This window comes from Bos mutus, chromosome 19 (genome assembly GCF_027580195.1).
Source record: "Bos mutus isolate GX-2022 chromosome 19, NWIPB_WYAK_1.1, whole genome shotgun sequence".
Classification (NCBI taxonomy): domain Eukaryota; kingdom Metazoa; phylum Chordata; class Mammalia; order Artiodactyla; family Bovidae; genus Bos; species Bos mutus.
Genome location: NC_091635.1, coordinates 34,779,155 through 34,800,696, shown reverse-complemented (window position 1 = coordinate 34,800,696; position 21,542 = coordinate 34,779,155). Strand labels below are relative to the sequence as shown.

The 21,542-nt window shown below is 44.4% G+C and overlaps 1 protein-coding gene across 2 annotated transcripts in view; it reads left to right on the top strand.

Annotated features, from left to right (window-relative positions):
• The window catches only part of TEX2 (testis expressed 2), a 114,473-nt gene that overhangs the window by 12,568 nt on the left and 80,363 nt on the right, over positions 1 to 21,542 (top strand). The window contains exon 1 of one of the 2 annotated variants that reach the window (XM_070390086.1): positions 1,398 to 1,486. The exons of the other annotated variant lie outside the window; for it this stretch is intronic. The gene's annotated coding sequence lies outside the window, so the exon portion shown is untranslated. Of the gene's footprint in view, positions 1 to 1,397; positions 1,487 to 21,542 lie in introns of those variants that run through there. 2 annotated transcript variants of the gene reach the window in all.

The following is a 21,542-nucleotide window of genomic DNA, read 5'->3' as shown; positions in this document are numbered from 1 at the left end:
AGTAGAGGCCAGGTTATGTCACTGTAGGACTCTGCCTGCCAGACTGAGGAGGCAATGATTTTTTTTTTTTCATAGATTTTAAAACACGCCTCCTGGCAGGTGTAGTGGACCAAGCAGATGTTTGTATAAGGTGAATTCCATTCAGAGTGGACCATGTGGTAGATTCTAACCCTACCTTGCTGATCATTTTACCTCTGAGAGCAGGTAAAGGGAAGTGTGTGTATGTGTGTGTGTGTGCGGTCCTGCTGGGACCTAACGGTGACAAATGAGGAAAAGGTGGTTGACAGCGAGGACAGGGGGAAGCCATGCAGACAGCAAGGGGACCTGTGGCTGCGGCCAGCAATAGGCAGAGAGCTCGGGGTAGGGAGGCCGGCTCCATGGTGCCTGCTCTCCACCCTGCAGTCACTGGGCTGAGCATCTCCTACCTCATTTTGTTGCTTCCTTTGATCAGATTGAGGGACCTGCTCCTCACCTGAGCTGGAAGGGAGGCCGTCCGTGTCCTCGTGTCCAGATGTCCGTTAGTGACCTCGGGAACATTAGCCCAGGGCAGTGACTAGTCTGTGTGGCCCCTGATCGGTTTCCCATTCCCCCACCCAAGTTCAGGATAGAAATAGTGGGGTCTCCTAGTACCTGTGCTAGGAAGTCTGAAGGGAGCCGTCCTCAGGGAAGGTGGAGCTGCGGGCTTTGGCTAAGTTCACAGGCAAGATCGAAGTGGAAAATAAGTCAAGAGTGGTGGAAAGCCCAGGGGAAAGGAGTTGCTTTCGTTTTAATTTCCCAGGGTAGGCTAATGTCTGTGGGGAGGTGATGAGTGGTACTCGATTCTGAAGGGTAGGTTATAGTAAAGCAGGAACATTAATCTTTTTTTTAAGGCTAAAACTCCCAACAGAAATGACTATTGATCATGCTCTGAGCCTGAAATCAAACTCATTTGGTCATTTGAGCTTTTGTCTTAAGGCTTGACTGTGATCGAGAGGGGTGTTGGCAGAGGCTTAATAGCCTGCAGTGACATTTTATTTCATGAGGTCTGATTTGTGGTACGAAAATCTCATAGAAGGAAAAAAGCACAATTTGAGTTTCTGGATTAGGTGGTAAGAGTCATTTTTGGCAGCACAGGGAACAAGTCCAGGGCCCAGGGTTTTCTGGGGCAGATGGTCAAGAGGTTCTTCCAACTATGTAAATTTATAATGCCAGAGTGTTAATCTCACAAATTAAAATGTAAGACATGTTTAAAGTATATACATTTTTGACCCACAGCTAAGAAGAAATCTTCCAGAAATTGCCGACTTAACTGTTTTCTAAAACTTCCCACTACTGGGGCTTGATGAGAATTTTAATCTTTCTATGTTATCTGTCAGAGTTGTTGGCCTGTTAACTTCAATTTCCCTTCCCAGAAATGCTGTCCTGCCTCCCCTGGGCTCCTCCCAAGTGCAGCAGCAGAGTCTCCTGGCCTCTCACCCACCCTCTGCGCTGAGTGAGCACAGAGCAGGTAGGCTCTGGTAATTGGTTAGTGTTGAGTGCTCAGGAAGAAAGGAGTATTTTTTTTGGCCACATTTTTCTGTTTTAGGAGTTCTTTTCTACAGGTGAGCAAATTGGTACTTGAAGCATGAATGAGAGGTTTTTGGTTTCTTGTTTTGGCAACAGTGAGACAGGGGCAGGTATGTGGTTCAGCCCTGTCGGCCCCTTTTCCTGCCTGTGGTTGGGGGGGTCACATCAGTATCTCTCAGTGGTGTGATGCTGTTGCTAAGGGACTGAGTGGTCCGGCCAGACAAGTGGGAAGCCTGGAAACTGTGATGATTTCAGGCCAGATTCTTTGAGGCTTGAGAAAGGGCTTATCAAATAGGTTATCCCTATATTGAGTTAGTGTGGGCTGATCCTCCAAGGATCCCTTGAGCATTCAGCAGATGACACTGCTCAGAAGACAGTGGCTGTGCTTGGGGACTGCCACTGGGCAGGCCTGGACTCTCCGTGAGTGCCAGTCTTCTGTGAATCTCCTAAAGGAAGTCCCTACCCACTTTGCCATTCTTTTTTTAAAGATGGCATTTCAAAAATCTTAAAAGCTGGTATTTGAATAGCAGTTAAACCTGATAAATTCTTAATTATAAAATGGTTGAAAGTGAAAGTCGCTCAGTCCTGCTTGACTCTTTGTGATCCCATGGACTATACAGTCCATGGAATTCTCCAGGCCAGAATACTGGAGTGGATAGCCTTTCCCTTCTCCAGGGGATCTTCCCAACCCAGGGATTGAACCCACGTCTCCCGTATTGCAGGTGGATTCTTTACCGGCTGAGCCACAAGGGAAGCCCTAAAAAGTGGTTAGTTAGATTCTCTTTTCCCAGGGTAATAGTTTGTAAGCCAGCGTGCCAGTTTTTCTTTTTTTCTTTTTTAACTAAAGTATGTTTTGGAATTTTCATTTGTTTTTCCATTTTGGGGCTATTTGTGGAGTGTCTAGAAAGTAACCAGCTGTTTTCCCAGTAAGGTCTTGGTTCCAGGAGCACAAAGTCCTGGTGGCGCTTTGGGAGGTGCTAGACCAGTGTCGTCTTGCTAGAGCAGAACCTCAGCCTTCTCGGATGGCCTACAGAGCTTGCACCCACCAACCAGAGGGGTGTGGATCAAGACACTACCACCCCCCTTACTAGGAACAGTGCACTGAGTTCTTTCAGCCAGGGTTTTTAACTTTGGGCTGGGGAAGGGAGAAGTCTCTGCCTTCTCACGAGTTGAATGTGAAATCCTGTGGGTATTTGCGCATGTGCGTTGGCTGCAGTGACAGTGATGGTGGTGGTGGGCCGGGGTGTTGATTTTATCAGGTTAAGGAAGAGCTCCAGCTCTAAAGTTGCTTTATGTTTCGTCTAAAAAGCTCTGAAGCCAGGTTTTTAGAAAAGAGGGACCAATTCAGAGTAGAGGGAGAACCTGGAACAAAGGCTCCAGGGTCCCAGCGGGTGGGAGTCTGTGTGTGCAAGCCTGGCTTCTCCTCACCAGTCATGCCAGGCTAGCCTGGACCCCTGAGATTCTCTTTCCTCACTACTGGCCTCTTTGCCCTCCTCAGATCCTTAAGGTGTCCTTTGTGGAGAGCACTGATAAAGTTGTCCTCTGAACCAGGTGTCTTATACCAAGACATCTTCTCCTTGGTTTCCTTAGTCAATTTCTTCTAATCAGTGCCCCAGTCTCCCCCCTCAACCCCCTAAATTCTCACAGGGCTTCTCTTTTCTTGGGTTTATCTCTTTTATACCACCTTTTCTTTCTTCTGTTTTTATCCTAATGCCTTCTAAGTTAATCTTTTCCCTCTCGTGGGCTTTTCTGTTGGGTCTGGTGATTCTTGGTCTGCAGCCAGAAAGGGGGCCCTGAAGTAGAAAGAGAACTGGGAGTCTGAGTCTTGCAGCCTTGTTTGACTCTGCCCCTTGGGTCTCAGCTTACCATTGCTAGCCTGAAGTCCAGCAATCTCCTCTTGCAGCCTCCAACTGGTCAGGAACCCACACCTGCCCTCACTGTCACTGGCTCCCTTCTTTCCTTGTGGACCTCATGTGTGTCCTAGGATATGAGCTCTGCTTATGAAAGTATGATTCTGTTTTATATTCCTTATTCTAGTTTTGCTAGAGGCAGAAAAGACAGAAGAAATTGCTTTCAGAAGGACCGTTCTTGGGACTTCCTTGGTGGTCTAGCAGCTAGTTGAGACTCTTTGCTTCCACTACCAGGGGCTTGGCTTGTGTTCGATCCCTGGTTGGGGAACTAAGATTCCCCCATGCCATGCAGTGCAGCCAAAAAGTTAAAAAAAAAAAAAAAAGACCGTTCTTCCAGGGGCGGACCAATATATGACAGCACTGGTGACGTGCATTATTATAGCAGAACCCTGTTACATTTACAGTCAAAGGTGATCATCATCTACCTTTGGTAGTTTGAGTTTCTTCCCCTCTCTGAATTTCTCCCCCAGCATTCTAGGGGGTCAGGGATCTGGCCCTGAAAGGGGTCTTGGAGGAAGGTCTTCTTCTCTTGCTACTTCTGAGGATTCGGTAGCTCCCCGGCAGCACACACCTTCATGTGAAGGTGGGCATGTGATCCGGGAGGCTCTGCTTAGGAAACTGGATCTCTTAATTGATAGAGCCGGCTCCTGTGCTAGAATGCAAGCTGTTGGTAATTACAAAAAACCTACCGTGAAACTCATCTAAAATTAATGAAGAGTCAGCACCGTGGATTGTAAATACAGAGGAAGTTATGGCCCTGGCTCTGTTTCCCGAAGGTGAATTATTTCTCGCCAGCCCCTATGTTTTCCTTCTCCCCATTGTACCTGGGACCCCGATCAGTTTACCTCCCTCCTCCTCTGTCCCATTTTAATGGAAAGCTATCCAAAAAATGCAGTGCATTCCCAAGTCAACTGTTTGGGATTCTCCATTCCACTTTTCTATGAATGCAGAGAAGTGAAAGGTCTGTTTACTGTTTAAAGAAAACAGTAAAACATGTGGGAAACAAAAACTTGGGAGTGAAAACCAGCCTGATGAACAGAACATGTCTGCTCTTCCTGACTTTGATTTTTTAAAAAGGAGGGCTGTTCAGTACTTCATTTTGCATGTATGTCGGCCTGTGAAGCTCTCTAGACCACCGCTTACATATGCCATGATAGATGGCTGAGGTATTTGAGGTTAAAATCCTACTCCTTTGGCAACATGTACTTTACAGGCATACCATCCCCCCTTGATTTAATAGGCAGGATCTTTGGTCTGTGTGCTTTTATGTGACTTGAAAAGAAACTGACTAGTCCATTTAAATAGATTTCAATTAGGATAATGGCTTTGAGACATCTCACAATGGTACATTTTCTAGACTATTTAAGATGGAATTGTCAAATTATAGCAAACAGAATTAGAAATTATTTTACAATTTTCTCAGCAGATGGTAATTTCCCCTTTGGTGTTATCTAAGTCATTCTGGAAATAATAGCGTAAAGGTACCTTTTTCTAAAAACTTGATTATTTTCCAAATACAATGGTACCTTTTGGTTTAGAAGAAATGCTAGAGGGAGATGGTAGTCCAGGAGAACAAGCAGAAAACAGTAATTTTCAGCCTTTCATTGTACCTTTGGTCACATTTTTGGAAGAAAGACCAAAAATTGCCATTGTGTGAAAGAACATTGGTAACTGGGTACACGTGAAATGACAATGAGATTTTAGAGTAACAAAGTCACTTTCTTCCATGGCTTGTAGAAACAAACGGTGTGTGATCAGCAGGTCCAGCATCTGGGACTGACGGAAGTGGAGAGTTTATGTAATCTGTAGTATATTTAAATTTCCATGTTAGAAAAACCTCACAGAGAACAAGTTTATTAAAACAAAAATAAAAAAAATAATTTTTAAATGGGAGGGCAAATGTACAAGTATTAATTCTTACAGAATATTGAAAATTCTTTAATCTAGGACACAGTGTGTTGAGAGGGTCAGAGACCAGTGGAAACAATGACTTTAGGGTTACATTTTGATGTAGAAATGCTCAGTCGAAGATAAAACTTGCCTGGGAGGAAAGTTTCTATGGAGATGTGTCCTGTACCTTGAGTGATGTACTGAAGCATTGAAGACTCAACATTAATTTTGATCTTGCTTAGAAAGCTGGATAAAATAATGTGTTTCTGAATTGAAAAAAAAAAAAGAAACAAAAACCCAGTAAATTATTATGACGTGTTACCGGCTTGCAGTGGAAAATGTCAACATCCAGGAGTCCAAAGCAAACTCAGGAATCAGCATCCTCAGTGCAGACCTCGCTGACTCACCATCTTGATTTCAGGGGCTGTCATAGCTGTGAGGTCCGGCGGCCTGTCCTCAGGCATCCCCAGGAATGTGGGGGATCTGCACCACAAAAGGAGTATGGTAGCTAGTACTGCTGACTCCTGGTATACTTCCTGGGAAAAAGTATTTGACTCCAGGCAGGTCCTAACTTGTTAGAAACTGGCAGTGGCTCTGAGAAGCTTTGCATGCTTAATTGTGTCTGACTCCTTGCAACCTCATGGACTGTAACCCGCCAGGCTTCTCTGTCCATGGGATTTCCCAGGCAAGAATACTGGAGTGGGTTGCCATTTCCTTCTCTTGGGGATCTTCCCAACCCAGGGATTGAACCTGCATCTCTTGAGTCTCCTGGACTGCAGGTGGATTCTTTACTGCTGAGCCATCAGGGAAACTCGTTTCCTAAAATAACCCAAAGGAAAAAGTTCTGCTGCCCTTTAAGTGGTACTTTAACTGCTTTTAGGCCATGCACTTTTGAGTCTCTGAACCCTATGAGATCTCTCTAGAAAACCACACATGTACACACAGATCAGTTTTGCATGTAGACGTAAAAACCCTTGATTTACAGTAAGAGGCAAGTTTTTGGAGAGAATTTTAGAAGGGAGTTTGCTGCTGTTACACCATTTTTCATTGGAGGGTTCAGGCTATGGCTTGAAAATGTACCTTGTGGGTTGTTGGACAGTAAGTTTGAACAGGGCTGAAAGCTGCGGCCAGGCCTCATTCTGAGAAAGTCGTGTGACCTGAGAGTAGTGCTTCTGGAAGGTGTAGCTCCCTTCCCCTGCAGAGCTGGGCCCAGTACTTCCCATTAGGGACTTTGGGGATAAGGTTCTTTTTGTCTAAGGGCAAATTATTTAGAAAAGCAGTACCAACTCTGCATTTATTTCCCTAGTTATCTATGTGTGTTTTCCCTTAGAGTGGAAAGACAGATACAGCCTTTGACCCAGTGGGTTTTTAATTTGCTAGGTAAATCGCTTGTTATATTAGTTTTAAAGGAGGCATTGCCTGCTTTATTATGGCATAACATGACTTCAGAGTTCTCCCATTTGAGAATATATGTGTTTAAGAAAGTACCTTGAGAAAACTGCATTTGTTGGATTTGTGTCCTGGCTTCAGATGTGCATTCCAACAGCCTTCCTGTATGAGGCAAGCTGGGAGCCTGACACAAGGGCAGGCCCGGAGCCGCAGGTCTGGAGTCCTGTTGTTAGCAGCACTTCTTTCATTTCCACTTCTGACCCCTTCCCGCCACCTCAGTGGATGGTGACTTGCAGAGGAGCCTTTATTTATGCCATTGAGGTCTAAGAACTCAGCACCACTCAAGAATATTTCCCCTTGTCCTGAAGGATCCTTATCTTTGACACAGCATCCAGGTCTGTATAGTCAACAGTATGGTTTTTCCAGTAGTTATGTACAGATGTGAGAGTTGGATCACAAAGAAGGCTGAGTGCCAAAGAATTGATGCTTTCAAACTGTGGTGCTGGAGAAGACTCTTGAGAGTCCCTTGGACGGCAAGGAGATCAAACCAGTCAATCCCAAAGGAAATCAGCCTTGAATATACATTGGAAGGACTGATGCTAAAGCTCCAATACTTTGGCTACCTGATGCGAAGAGCTGAGTCATTGGAAAAGACCCTGATGCTGGGAAAGATTGAGGGCAGGAGGAGAAGAGGGCGGCAGAGGATGAGGTGGTTAGATAGTATCATCGACTCAGTGGACATGAATTTGAGCAAACTCCAGGAGGTAGTGAGGGACAGGGGAGCTTGGCTACTGCAGTTCCTGGCGTCGTAAACAGTTGGATCCAACTTAGTGACTGAACAACAACCAGGTTTCCTAAAAGAAATGCATTTTCTGAGCGGAAACAAGGTACAGAGTGGTCCTGTGAGAGGAGAGGGACCATGCCCACAGTCCTTAGGAAGGCTTATGTTCCTGGGAAGGGTATTACTGAGTAAAGAAGATCTGGGTTTTAAATTAGATCTCACTTGTTCATAACAACAGTTATAATATGTTACATTCAGGAGCTAAAACCTGATGCCCAGTTTCTAAAAATATACTCAACTGTAAATGACAGGTTTAATCTTCTCTACTGTATGAAATTTTCTGAAAAGGACATAAACAAGTTACTTAGGTATTATATATAGTGTTCATTCATTCATTCAACCAGTAAACATTTTAAGTGTCTGCTCTGTACAAAACTGGGGTCACAGCAGCAAATAAACTATGTTTCTGCCTACATAGAGATGTATTCTGTGAGGGGAAGAAGTAAGTAGCCATATAACATAGTATTCTGAAAAATAAAGAGAATAAAGGGATGGGCAGACGTTCTTGGAGAAGGTAGTCAAGAAGGTCTTTCTGAGGAGGAAGCATTTGAGATGAGTCCTGCCATTATTTTTACTGCCACGAATTTGGGGGAGTAACAGTTGTCTTTGAGGCCGTGGAATTCAGTGAGGCTTCTCTGCAGAGACTGTGATGATTTTGAAGGACCTTTTGAAGAGTCAGGACTTTGGTGTCAGTGGCCTTTTGAGGAGGTGATCTGGCCTTATTTGGTTTGGTGCCCTCTTTTCCTTACTGTCAGTTTTCTTGTGGCAAGAACAGGAGGAGAGATGAAGTTGCTGCTGACTTCTTGGCCGAGGTTCAAAGCAAACTGAGCATCTCCCTGCTTGCTGTCCAGTTGGCTTTGAGCTCTGCCACTGTACCTGGCTTTCTGATGTTATCTGTGCCCAGCAGTCTTTAAAATGTGTGAACCCGTTTGTTAATTTTTGCTCTTTTTGCCTTTGCCTAAGGAGACGAATCTAAAAGAATAATATCAAAGAGTGTGTTGCCTGTGTTTTCTTCTAGAAGTTTTATGATTTCAGGTCTTGCATTAAAGTCTTTAATCCATTTGAAGCTTATTTTTATATTTGGTATAAGAAAATGGTCCAGTTTCATTCTTCTGCATGTAGCTGGCCAGATTTCCTAACATCATTTGTTGAAGAGGCTGTCTTTTTCCCCATTGTATATTCTTGCCTCCTTTGTTGTTCATTAATTGACCATATAAGTGTTAGTTTATTTCTGAGCTCTTTGTTCAGTTCCATTGATTTGTATGTCTGTTTTTGTGTTGGTACCATACCATTTTGATGATTACAGTTTTGTAGTACAGTTTGAAATCAGGGGATGTGACACATCCAGCTTTGTTCTGCTTTCTCAAGATTGCTTTGGGTATTTGGGATCTTTTGTGTTTCCATGTGAATTTTAGGATTTTTTGTCCTAGTTCTGTGAAAAAATGCCATTGGTATTTTGATAGGGATTGCATGAAATCTATAGATTTTGCACAGTAAAGGAAACCATCAACAAAATGAAAAGGCAGCCTGCTGAATGGGAGGAGATATTTGTAATTGATACACACACACACAGGAATATTATTCAACCATAAAAAAGAGTGAAATCTTGACATTTGCAACAACATAAATGGATCTAGAGTGTTTTAAGCTAAGTGAAATGAGTCAGAGAAAGACAAATACCATATGATCTCAGTTTTAGGTGGAATCTAACAAATCAAACAAACAAAACAGAAATAGATACAGAGAATAAACTAACTGGTGGTTGCCAGAGGGGAAAGGAGTATGTGATGGGCAAAATGGGAGAAGAGGATTAAGCGGTATAAACTTTCAGTTATAAATTAAGTCATGGGGATGTAATATACAACATAAGGAATATAGTCAATAATATCGTAATTATTTTTTATGGTGATAAAAGGTTACTAGACTTATCATGGCTGTCATCTCATAATGTGTTTAAATGTCTAATCATTGCTATACACCTGAAACTAACATAGTATTGTATGTCAACTATACTAAAAAAAAAGAAAAATTAGGACATTTTAAAAATAAATAAAAAGTAAAAATAAAATGTATGAACCGACTTCTTCACCTGTCACTTCAGGAGGACTAACCACCTGCTTGCTTTCCTTGGGATGTTCGCCACACCACATGACCTGAGCTGGCCCTTAGTCCCAGACACAGGGGGCCTGGTTATAGGGTGAAATATGGCAGCTGGTGGCCTAAGGCTGTTTTTTCATGACATCACTTTTAAGCATTGAATCACAAAGTTATGAAACAATTTTTTAGGGAGCAGTGAACTATGGACAGAGGTTCGTGACATTGTACAGGAGACAGGGATCAAGACCATCCCCATGGAAGAGAAATACAAAAAAGCAAAATGGCTGTCTGGGGAGGCCTTACAAATAGCTGTGAAAAGAAGAGAAGTGAAAAGCAAAGGAGAAAGGAAAGATATAAGCATCTGAATGCAGAGATCCAAAGAATAGCAAGGAGAGATAAGAAAGCTTTCCTCAGCGATCAATGCAAAGAAATAGAGGAAAACAACAGAATGGAAAAGACTAGAGATCTCTTCAAGAAAATTAGAGCTACCAAGGGAACATTTCATGCAAAGATGGGCACAATAAAGGACAGAAGTGGTAGGGACCTAACGGAAGCAGAAGATATCAAGAAGAGGTGGCAAGAATACACAGAAGAACTGTACAAAAAAGATCTTCACGACCCTGATAATCACGATGGTGTGATCAATCACCTAGAGCCAGGTATGCTGGGATGTGAAGTCAAGTGGGCCTTAGAAAGCATCACAAAGCTAGTGGAGGTGATGGAATTTCAGTTGAGCTATTTCAAGTCCTGAAAGATGATGCTGTGAAAGTGCTGCACTCAATATGTCAGCAAATCTGGAAAACTCAGCAGTGGCCACAGTACTGGAAAAGGTCAGTTTTCATTCCAACCCCAAAGAAAGGCAATGCCAAAGAATGCTCAAACTACCACACAGTTGCACTCATCTCACACACTAGTAAAGTAATACTCAAAATTCTCCAAGCCAGGCTTCAGCAATACGTGAACCATGAACTTCCAGATGTTCAAGCTGCTTTTAGAAAAGGCAGAGGAACCAAAGATCAAATTGCCAACATCTGCTGGATCATGGAAAAAGCAAGAGAGTTCCAGAAAAACATCTATTTCTGCTTTATTGACTATGCCAAAGCCTTTGACTGTGTGGATCACAATAAACTGTGGAAAATTCTTCAAGAGATGGGAATACCAGACCACCTGATTGGCCTCTTGAGAAACCTATATGCAGGTCAGGAAGCAACAGTTAGAACTGGACATGGAACAACAGACTGGTTCCAAATAGGAAAAGGAGTACGTCAAGGCTGTATATTGTCACCCTGCTTACTTAACTTCTATGCAGAGTACATCATGAGAAACGCTGGGCTGGAAGAAGCGCAAGCTGGAATCAAGATTGCCGGGAGAAATATCAATAACCTCAGATATGCAGATGACACCACCCTTATGGCAGAAAGTGAAGAGGAACTAAAAAGCCTCTTGATGAAAGTGAAAGTGGAGAGTGAAAAAGTTGGCTTAAAGCTCGGCATTCAGAAAATGAAGATCATGGCATCTGGTCCCATCACTTCATGGGAAATAGATGGGGAAACAGTGGAAACAGTGTCAGACTTTATTTTTTGGGGCTCCAAAATCACTGCAGATGGTGACTGTAGCCATGAAATTCAAAGACGCTTACTCCTTGGAAGGAAAGTTATGACCAACCTAGATAGCATATTCAAAAGCAGAGACATTACTTTGCCAACAAAGGTTCATCTAGTCAAGGCTATGGTTTTTCCAGTGGTCACGTGTGGATGTGAGAGTTGGACTGTGAAGAAAGCTGAGCGCCAAAGAATTGATGCTTTTGAACTGTGATGTTGAAGAAGACTCTTGAGAGTCCCTTGGACTGCAAGGAGATCCAACCAGTCCATCCTAAAGGAGATCGGTCCTGGGTGTTCATTGGAAGGACTGATGTTGAAGCTGAAACTCCAGTACTTTGGCCACCTCATGCGAAGAGTTGACTCATTAGAAAAGACTGATGCTGGGAGGGATTGGGGGCAGGAGGAGAAGGTGATGACAGAGGATGAGATGGCTGGATGGCATCACCGACTCGATGGACATGAGTTTGAGTGAACTCTGGGAGTTGGTGATGGACAGGGAGGCCTGGCGTGCTGTGATTCATGGGGTCACAAAGAGTCAGACACGACTGAACTGAACTGAACTGATACTTCCACCAGGGCTTCCCAGGTGACTCAGTGGTAAAAGAATCTGCCTGCCAATGCAGGAGACATGGGTTCAATCCCTGGGTCGGGTGGATCACCTAGAGAAGGGCATGGCAACCCCTTCCAGTATGCTTGCCTGGAAAATCCCATGGACAGAGGAGCCTGGCAGGCTACAGTCCATGGGGTCGAGAAAGAGTCGAACATGACTTAGCAGGTAAACAGCAACGACGCTTCTGCCAGTGATGCTGTGCTAAGATGCTTCGGTTGTGTCCGACTCTTTGTGACTGCATGGACTGTAGCCTGCCAGGATCCTCTGTCTGTGAGGTTTTCCAGGGAAGAATAGTGGAGAGGGTTGCCATTTCCTACTCCAGGGGATCTTCCCGACCCAGAGATCGAACCTGTGTCTCTGTCTCTTTTTTTTAAATTTAATTTAATTTTATTTATTTATTTTTAAATTTTACTTTATTTTTAAACTTTACAAATTGTGTTAGTTTTGCCAAATATCAAAATGAATCTGCCACAGGTATACATGTGTTCCCTATCCTGAACCCTCCTCCCTCCTCCCTCCCCATACCACCCCTCTGGGTCGTCCCAGTGCACTAGCCCCAAGCATCCAGTATCATGCATCGAACCTGGACTGGCAACTCGTTTCATACATGATATTATACATGTTTCAATGCCATTCTCCCAAATCTTCCCACCCTCTCCCTCTGCAACAGAGTCCATAAGACTGTTCTATACATCAGTGTCTCTTTTGCTGTCTCGTACACAGGGTTATTGTTAGCATCTTTCTAAATTCCATATATATGTGTTAGTATACTGTATTGGTGTTTTTCTTTCTGGCTTACTTCACTCTGTATAATAGGCTCCAGTTTCATCTACCTCATTAGAACTGATTCAAATGTATTCTTCTTAATGGCTGAGTAATACTCCATTGTGTATATGTACCACAGCTTTCTTATCCATTCATCTGCTGATGGACATCTAGGTTGCTTCCATGTCCTGGCTATTATAAACAGTGCTGTGATGAACATTGGGGTACATGTGTCTCTTTCCCTTCTGGTTTCCTCAGTGTGTATGCCCAGCAGTGGGATTGCTTTTATTTTATTTTTAAACTTTACAATATTGTATTGGTTTTGCCAAATATCGAAATGAATCTGCCACAGGTATACATGTGTTCCCCATCCTGAACCCCCCTCCCTCCTCCCTCCCCATACCATCCCTCTGGGTCGTCCCAGTGCACCAGCCCCAAGCATCCAGTATCGTGCATCGAACCTGGACTGGCGACTCGTTTCATACATGATAGTATACATGTTTCAATGCCATTCTCCCAAATCTTCCCACCCTTTCCCTCTCCCACGCACATATGGACACCTTATCTTTGACAAAGGAGGCAAGAATATACAATAGATTAAAGACAATCTCTTTAACAAGTGGTGCTGGGAAAACTGGTCAACCACTTGTAAAAGAATGAAACTAGAACACTTTCTAACACCATACACAAAAATAAACTCAAAATGGATTAAAGATCTAAACGTAAGACCAGAAACTATAAAACTCCTAGAGGAGAACATAGGCAAAACACTCTCCGACATACATCACAGCAGGATCCTCTATGACCCACCTCCCAGAATATTGGAAATAAAAGCAAAAATAAACAAATGGGACCTAATTAAACTTAAAAGCTTCTGCACAACAAAGGAAACTATTAGCAAGGTGAAAAGGCAGCCTTCAGAATGGGAGAAAATAATCGCAAAGGAAGCAACTGACAACTAATCTCAAAAATATACAAGCAACTCCTACAGCTCAATTCCAGAAAAATAAATGACCCAATCAAAAAATGGGCCAAAGAACTAAATAGACATTTCTCCAAAGAAGACATACAGATGGCTAACAAACACATGAAAAGATGCTCAACATCACTCATTATCAGAGAAATGCAAATCAAAACCACAATGAGGTACCATTTAATGCCAGTCAGAATGGCTGCGATCCAAAAGTCTACAAGCAATAAATGCTGGAGAGGGTGTGGAGAAAAGGGAACCCTCTTACACTGTTGGTGGGAATGCAAACTAGTACAGCCACTATGGAGAACAGTGTGGAGATTCCTTAAAAAACTGGAAATAGAACTGCCTTATGATCCAGCAATCCCGCTGCTGGGCATACACACTGAGGAAACCAGAAGGGAAAGAGACACATGTACCCCAATGTTCATCGCAGAACCTGTGTCTCTTTTGTCTCCGATATTGACAGGTGGGTTCTTTACCACTAGCAGCATCTGGGAAGGCCCCCCTCAGTGATGCTGCCACCATATGATACATTTTTTCTTATGTGCCATGTTAATGAAGCCCACAGTTGTTCCCGTTACCCCACATACCCAGGGTACATTGACAACCAGTGTTTGTTTAGGGCCACCATGGACAGATCCATTGCCAAAAGCTTTCCACTCGTCCTCAGACATCCTGTTGTTACCGTCACCCCTTGGCAGACAAGGAAACTGACTTTGGTCAGGGAAGGAAGGGGTCTGGCCATGTGAAGAGAAGCCTGTACAGGAGCTAGTGTAGAACTCTCTTCTTCCCCACACAGATGCTCTGAGTTTGACTTTATTTTTCCCATTTCATAGATGAAAAACTGAAGCTCAGAACGATCGTGTAACCTGGCTGAGGTCATGTAGCTGGTGAGGGGCCGAGCTAGGGTTTGCACACAGTCTGAATTGGAAACTCAGGTTCTTCCCACCCTACCCGGGGCCTGCCTCCCCTGCCAGAGGCCACCTGCCCCTTGCTCCCTTCTTCCCTTTGTGACTCCGCCACCACCTTCCTCTTCTTCAGTATCGCCTCCGTCACTTTGCCTAGCATCTGAGCCAGTGGCCTAGCTGAGTCTATGCTGGGCTGGGTGTTGTGAGCTGGGCCGGGAGTGCCGCATTGAGACGAGCTGCTGTTTCAGGTACCTGGAGGGTTAATAGACTTTAAAATATTTGTGAAAAACTTTAAACACACAGTTACACACCCACATCTTTGTATATATAATGTGTATGTATATATGTGTGTGTGTATCTGTATCTCCATAGAAGAGAATTAAACTCTATATCACTCTAGCATTTCAAACATACATTTTTTAAGCATTGTGTTTTCAGTGTGAGGCTTCCCTGGTGGCTCCGGCAGTAAAGAATCTGCCTACAATGCAGGAGATCTGAGTTTGATCCCTGGGTAGGGACGATCCCTTGGAGAAGGGAATGGCAACCCACTCCAGTATTATTGCCTGAGAAACGCCATGGACAGAGGAGGCTGGCAGGCTACAGTCCATGGGGTCACAAAGAGTCGGACACGACTGAGGTGATTAACACACACACAGTGTGGTTACTAGTTTGCATTGTCCCCTTCATTTATCAGGATTCTATTTGCATATCGCCCCATTTCTCTGTAGTCCTTACCTGCTTGCCATTTGTAAGGACTGTGTTCCTGTTGGCACGCATAGAAGCCGTGGTTGACCGTGTGCGTTAAGCTCTTGTGGCCTGCTTGGTTGTTTTCTGCTGAAAGAGGTTTGTTATACCATATGAAAGTCCCTCCACCCTGGAGCATATGTCCTTAATGAGTTAATTGTTATCCCAGATAGGCTTTGAGGAACCTGGAACAGTAGAATATTTTACAGCCCATTCTGTGCATTATTGCAGTGTTTTGTTTTTAAGCACTTTTCAGCGCTTTCCTGAGTTGTCTTTAGACACAGCCTGGGGTGGATACTCCCTGGACAGATAGGGTGACGCTCTTGAGCTTGGTCTAGAGCCAGCGCTCAGTGAACACGGACTGGATGGAACTCTTTTTTGAAGCTCGGAGCACCTGTGGAAAGCTGCTGTTGACCCGGGGTCAATTGGTCTCTGCAAAAAGCTGAGCGAGGCAGTATGGTACAGTGGTGAAGAACATGGCCTTGGAGTCCTAGCTCTGCTAATAAGTAGCTTTGTTATCTTGGAAACCACTTCTGGTCTTTTCCTTCACCTGTAAATCATGGAAATAGTATTAGTACCTACCTCAGTGGGTTGTCAGACGTAAATGAGGTATTGTTGGTACGGTATTTAGAGCCATGTAAAAGTGAACTGTTGTTATTGACTCAGGTCTGTATCTCTTGGATCTCTGGCTCATGGCCCTCCTTTCCTCCCAGAAATAACTCTCCTGCTTTTTAGTTGCCTGGGGCAAATACTGTTCTATACATAAATGATACTTTTTATTATGGAAATGTAAATGACTGTCACAGAGTTTTTGGAGGGGAAAAAACCCTGAATTTTCTTGAGAGAAGAATAACCATGATACATCTTTAAATAGAGTATCAGCCAAACAGGTTATTTTAAGAACAAGGGGTGATATTACCTTGGTATACTTTACTCCATTATATCCAGGGGGAGAGTGCAGTGTGGTTAATTAATTAATGTGCCCAAAGTTTCCAGTTTATGAAGGGCTAGCCTATTTATTCTTTCTCCCAACAATCTGAGGGGGAGGGTTTCTCCATCATGACCCTCATTTAATGAATCAGAAAACCCCGACCCAGCGAGGCTTCTCCTGAGTGGAGGTTCTTTCCTGGGAGCCTCAGCTGGCCCAGGCAGTGTATTTTTAGGTGTTGAGTTATCTGAGTGGGGTTTGATGGGATCCTGATTGCTCGAGGATGGCCAGAAAGTTCTGCTCCTGTTTTGGCATTTCGCTTTGGCCTAGAGGACTATCTGAGGACCACATAAGCTAGAAGAAAAAACCCAATAACAAACTCAGCACTCATCATCTGGGAAAGGGCTGGACACTGCTGTTAGGCAATTATTGGACCTGTGAAGAGGAAAATATCAAGATCACAACTTTACAGCATTCAATTCTTTGAAACGTCAATTGGAGCCCCAGTACGGCCGTCAGGTTTAAAGTGCTCCAGGATTAGATTGGACAGCGTGATTCCATGCTGTGTACTCATGTTTCTGGTTAGGAAATGCTTCTTGCGCTTATTTTCCTTGATTGGCTGAGAAACAGCCTTGTTTCTCCTGTTACTTGGTGCATCCAAGTTTCTTTTTCATTCTCCTTGTCTTTTGTCTTCTGTCCTGTTTCAGGCCTTTAGACAGCAGTGAAACAGATATTCAGGAATGCGCAGCTCTGGAGGCCCGGACTGTGGGGTCTGGGGTAGGGGTGGGAATGGGTGTTGGGGAGGGTGGCACCGGCCCCAGGAGATGTGGCCACAACTCACGGGGCAAGCAGTGAAGGCAGATGAGCTAAAGATCAGGAGCAGAACTCGGTCTGATCGTGTCCCGTGCCTGCGGAAGCAGTGGGCCCACCTGTGAGTCCTCATTGAAAATATCTGAAGTAATCTTGGTGGAGCTTGGCCTTTTTTTTCTTTCATGTTGATACACAGCATTAATCTCTTACAAAGCAACCTGCCCCTAGGGTGACGCATTCTGTGTAGACTGGGTTAACAAGTTCCTGGTGCCCAGGAATAGCTGATACTGTGTCTCTCTCCAACTTAGTTTCTGGTGAATCCATCACCTTTTTCTCTGCATGTGTATGTACGTGTGTGTGTATTTAAGTATATGTAATGCGTTCCTGATATTCTGAGTTGATTTAGACCAGTGAGTCTCAATTTCATGGTAGATACTGGGGTTGGGGCGGGGGCGCATGCATATTTAGGGGAATTTTTTCAAATTAAATCTCTTCCATTCCCTCCTCCATTGTGCTAAACCCCAAGATGGGGAGGAATGGCTGAGTCATCTGCGTGCTCATGTTTCCTAGGATTCTCTGGCACAGCTCCCCTCCGCCCCATCCCAAGGTGCGTCTGCCCTTTGAGAGCTGGGATTAAGAAGGTGCTCAGGGCTGGCTGGTCAGTTGTCCCACCACAGGCTGCTGCTTGGAGCTGGACTGACTGAGGCTGATGGTTCCAACCTGGATCGGCAACGGAACCCACGGGAGCCAGGGCACCATGTTTAGCATTTCGAAAGGATTCACAGAAACTACACCTTTACCCAGGAAAAGGACACACAAACTACCCAAGACATCAAGTTTCCTTGCTTTTGTTGGAATTGCAAGTCTGTATGGGTTCATGCCAGTGCCAAGTTCTGATTGGCTGTGAATGACATAATAGGAATTTCTGAGACAGGATTGGTCTGACTCTAGACATTGTTACTAGAGCTGGCATCAGGCATCATTCCCCAAACTGAACATGCTCAATACCTTTAGAATGAGATTGACCTTGAATACGAGTGCCCTTACTATCCAAATTAAGCAACCGATTGTTTCTTCTTCACTTAGCTGTGCTTATCATTATCTCACCTGCAGCAATGATTTGATTTCATAATATTATTATGAACTCTTTGTAAATGTGGATTGTTGGGTAAAATTTGGATCCGTATTGAAATGGAACAATAGTATATGGAATCAAACAATTACTGTTAAACATCATCTGTTAGAATCTTGTGGCCAGCCTGCGGAAGAGACATAAAAAAAGGTTAGTAAAACAGCAGGTCTCATTTAGTGCCCTCATTTTAAAAATGATCTTTTTAACCAGCTTTGCACTAAAAGCTAAGATAATTTACAGTGAAGCACTGACTATTAATACTTAGTCTCCATAGCCTCCTGGGATCCTGTTGGTTGTATGTACTTTTTGCGTAGGTATGTTTGATGTATACACATCATACCAAATTCTGCTTTTTCATTTTGTATTATGATGCATAGACCTTGCCAGTTTTCTGCTTTGCTCCTGTGTTTGTCATTCTTAATGGTCACAGCTGCCTGAAATAAACCTGAGGTCAGACCAGACAGTCTAGCTCAAGTGATTGAGAAGTCTGTCTGTTTGATCTTTGGTACCATGGCTGGTGGGGTCAACTCCGGCCAAGTCTGTGTGGGTGAAAAAGATGTGCTCATGCTTGCTGGCGGAGAAGGCAATGGCACCCCACTCCAGTACTCTTGCCTGGAAAATCACATGGACAAAGGAGCCTGGTAGGCTGTAGTCCATGGGGTCGCTAAGAGTTGGACACGACTGAGCGACTTCACTTTCACTTTTCACTTTCATGCATTGAAGAAGGAAATGGCAACCCACTCCAGTGTTCTTGCCTGGAGAATCCCAGGGATGGAGGAGCCTGGTGGGCTGCCATTGTCTACGGGGTCGCACAGAGTCGGACACGACTGAAGCGACTTAGCAGCAGCAGCAGTAGCATGCTTGCTGGGATGCTGAGAATAATAATTTACATATGCTGAATGTTCTTTTCTTTTTTGTTGTTTTTTGTTTGTCTTTTAAATTTTTTAGTGGCACCTCATGTGGGATCTTAGTTCCCTGACCTGAGATCAAATCTACTCTGTGCATTGGAAGCACAGAGTCTTAACCACTGAATCACCAGGGAAGTCCCTTGAATGTTATTTCTTAATTTTCCCAGCAGCTCCTCTGAGGTAGGCACTATTATCACCATTTTATTTACATATGAGAAAAAAGAGGCTTTTTGCAGTGACTTGTCCACAATCACATGCCAGTAAGAAGCAGTGGGCCAGAGATCCGAAGCTGGGTCTTTTCAATGCCAGAGTTCTCAACCAGATTTTTCCATGCTCCATGGGGCTCATCCAGTTCTCAACTCACTTCAGAAAACTAACCACCTTCCACCTTAATCCTCACAACAAATACTTCTGTTAATGTGTACTCGAGTCACAGAGGCTTAATAGTAAACGAATATGAAGTAAACGCTGCAGGCAAGCAGGAGCCCTGGAGATGCTCCCATCCATGTTGGGCATTTGCTTTCAGGGTGATTTTGGCTATAAATAGCTTTTTTTCCCCCCTGACCTTAAAACCTAGTCCCCCTGAGAGTGGCCACCAGATTCCTACACATGCTAAAATTAGACATTATCTGTGTGCCCTGCTCCATTCTCCAGACACAATAACAAGTTTCCCACGTTCTCCCCGCTGCCATTTCCTGTGGCAATGCTTGGAAGTCTTTGCAGCAATCTCTCCTGCCTGCAGCGGTCCTGGGAGGAGGCATTCCTCTGTCACCTGGACTCCTGTGTGTCTGGGGCCCGGAGACCCAGTTCCTCTGTACATTTCCAGGGGCTTGCTTCTGTTGAATGAAAAAATTTCACACATGAATTAAAGCACTCATGTCCTTGGGCGGGATTGGAAACTGGAGTTCAGACTCTAGAAGACTTCTTGGGGCAGAGGGGTGAAAAGTGTCTGGATTTACCCCCTGAGCCTTTGGCTTCCTGGTCTCTAAAATTGCCCTTTTCTGGAGTGTGGCCCTCATTCTAGGGTCCTGACATTATCTGAGCTCAGAATGTGTTTTTCTTTTGTTCAGTTGCTAAGTCATATCTGACTCTTTGTGACCTCGTGAACTGCAGCACGCCAGGTTCCTCTGTCCTCCACTATCTCCCAGAGTTTGCTCAAACTCATGTCCATTGAGTTGGTGATGCTATCTAACCATCTCATTCTCTGCCACTCCCCTTCTCCTTTTGCCTTCAGTCTTTTGAGTGAATTATAGTGGTTCTATACCGTTTGGAAAACTTGTACCATAGAAGTTATATTGTGGACTGCATAAGTTTTGTGGGCCTATGAACCTATTTCCCTTTTTTTTTTTCCTTCAGGATAAATGGATCTGAAATTTTAGACATTTGATTTACTGATGAATTTTGGAACTCAGTCTCCTTTTGGTTGAGGATTTGTTTTCTGTGGTTATTTGGGTGGTGTAAATGTTGTAGGAGGTCACCTGAGGGACTAGAGCTGTCCAGAAGGAAGTAGGGCTTCAGTTCAGGCGTCACTGCCTTCATGAAGTATGCTAGGATTTGACAAGTCAGAGGAGAGAGGGGAAGGCGTGTCCAGAATGGGGTGCTTCAGAAATGGAGGTGGAAGGAGGATGGTTTGCACGTGAGCCAGTGCCTCCTACAACCAACCAGAGTATTGGGAACACTTTACAGTAACTGGAAATAAGGTTGAGTAGACAGGGGGGCTGGGGCATATTGGGTCCTGAAGGCCCAGGAGATTAGAGACACAGAAACATGATAGGATTTTGTGCAAAATGGTGACATGATGAGAGTAGTATTTTAAAGAAGACTAGTCTGGTAGCTGAATGCCATGTAGGCTGGAGGCTGAGGCAAGGGGTGAAGTCAGAAAGAAATGCTGAGGTGTGAGGTGGGAGTCTACAGGACTTGGAAAACTGAAGATAAGAGGTTTGGAGGGTAAAGAAGAGAAGACTCTCTTGACTGGGGCCTCGGTTGGAAGAGCAGTGGTTCCTTGATAGGTGGGAGGGACTTAGTGGGCCAGGGTAGGGTGGGCAGGAATGAGGTGGGTCCCTTGGGTTTAGAATTAGACTTCTTTGGTCCCAGATAGAGTCTGTGTGTGGGTGGAGAAGAGAGAAGAATGGGTAAAAGAATCTCTCTCCAGGAAATGGGAATAGTGATTGGTGTGGATAGATGGATATGGGAGACAAGATAGCAACTCATACTGCCTTCCTGGTGAGTTGGGGGCAAGGCCAGGTGCTCAGACAGAGAAAGGAGGGAGACAAAATTGGAGGCCTGGATGGGAGACAAGGCCTGGAACCACACCAGTGGGGGATCTGACTAGGAAATCAGTGCGCTCATTCAGGAATTTCCTGGAAACAGCAAGGACACAGGCCAGGTCTGCATGCCACAGCTGCCTCCTGGCTGGGGTCTGCAGCAACCGTGGCTGCGCTGCCCCCAACCCTCCCAGCTCCATACCCTCCCTGGCTGGGGTCGAGATCCC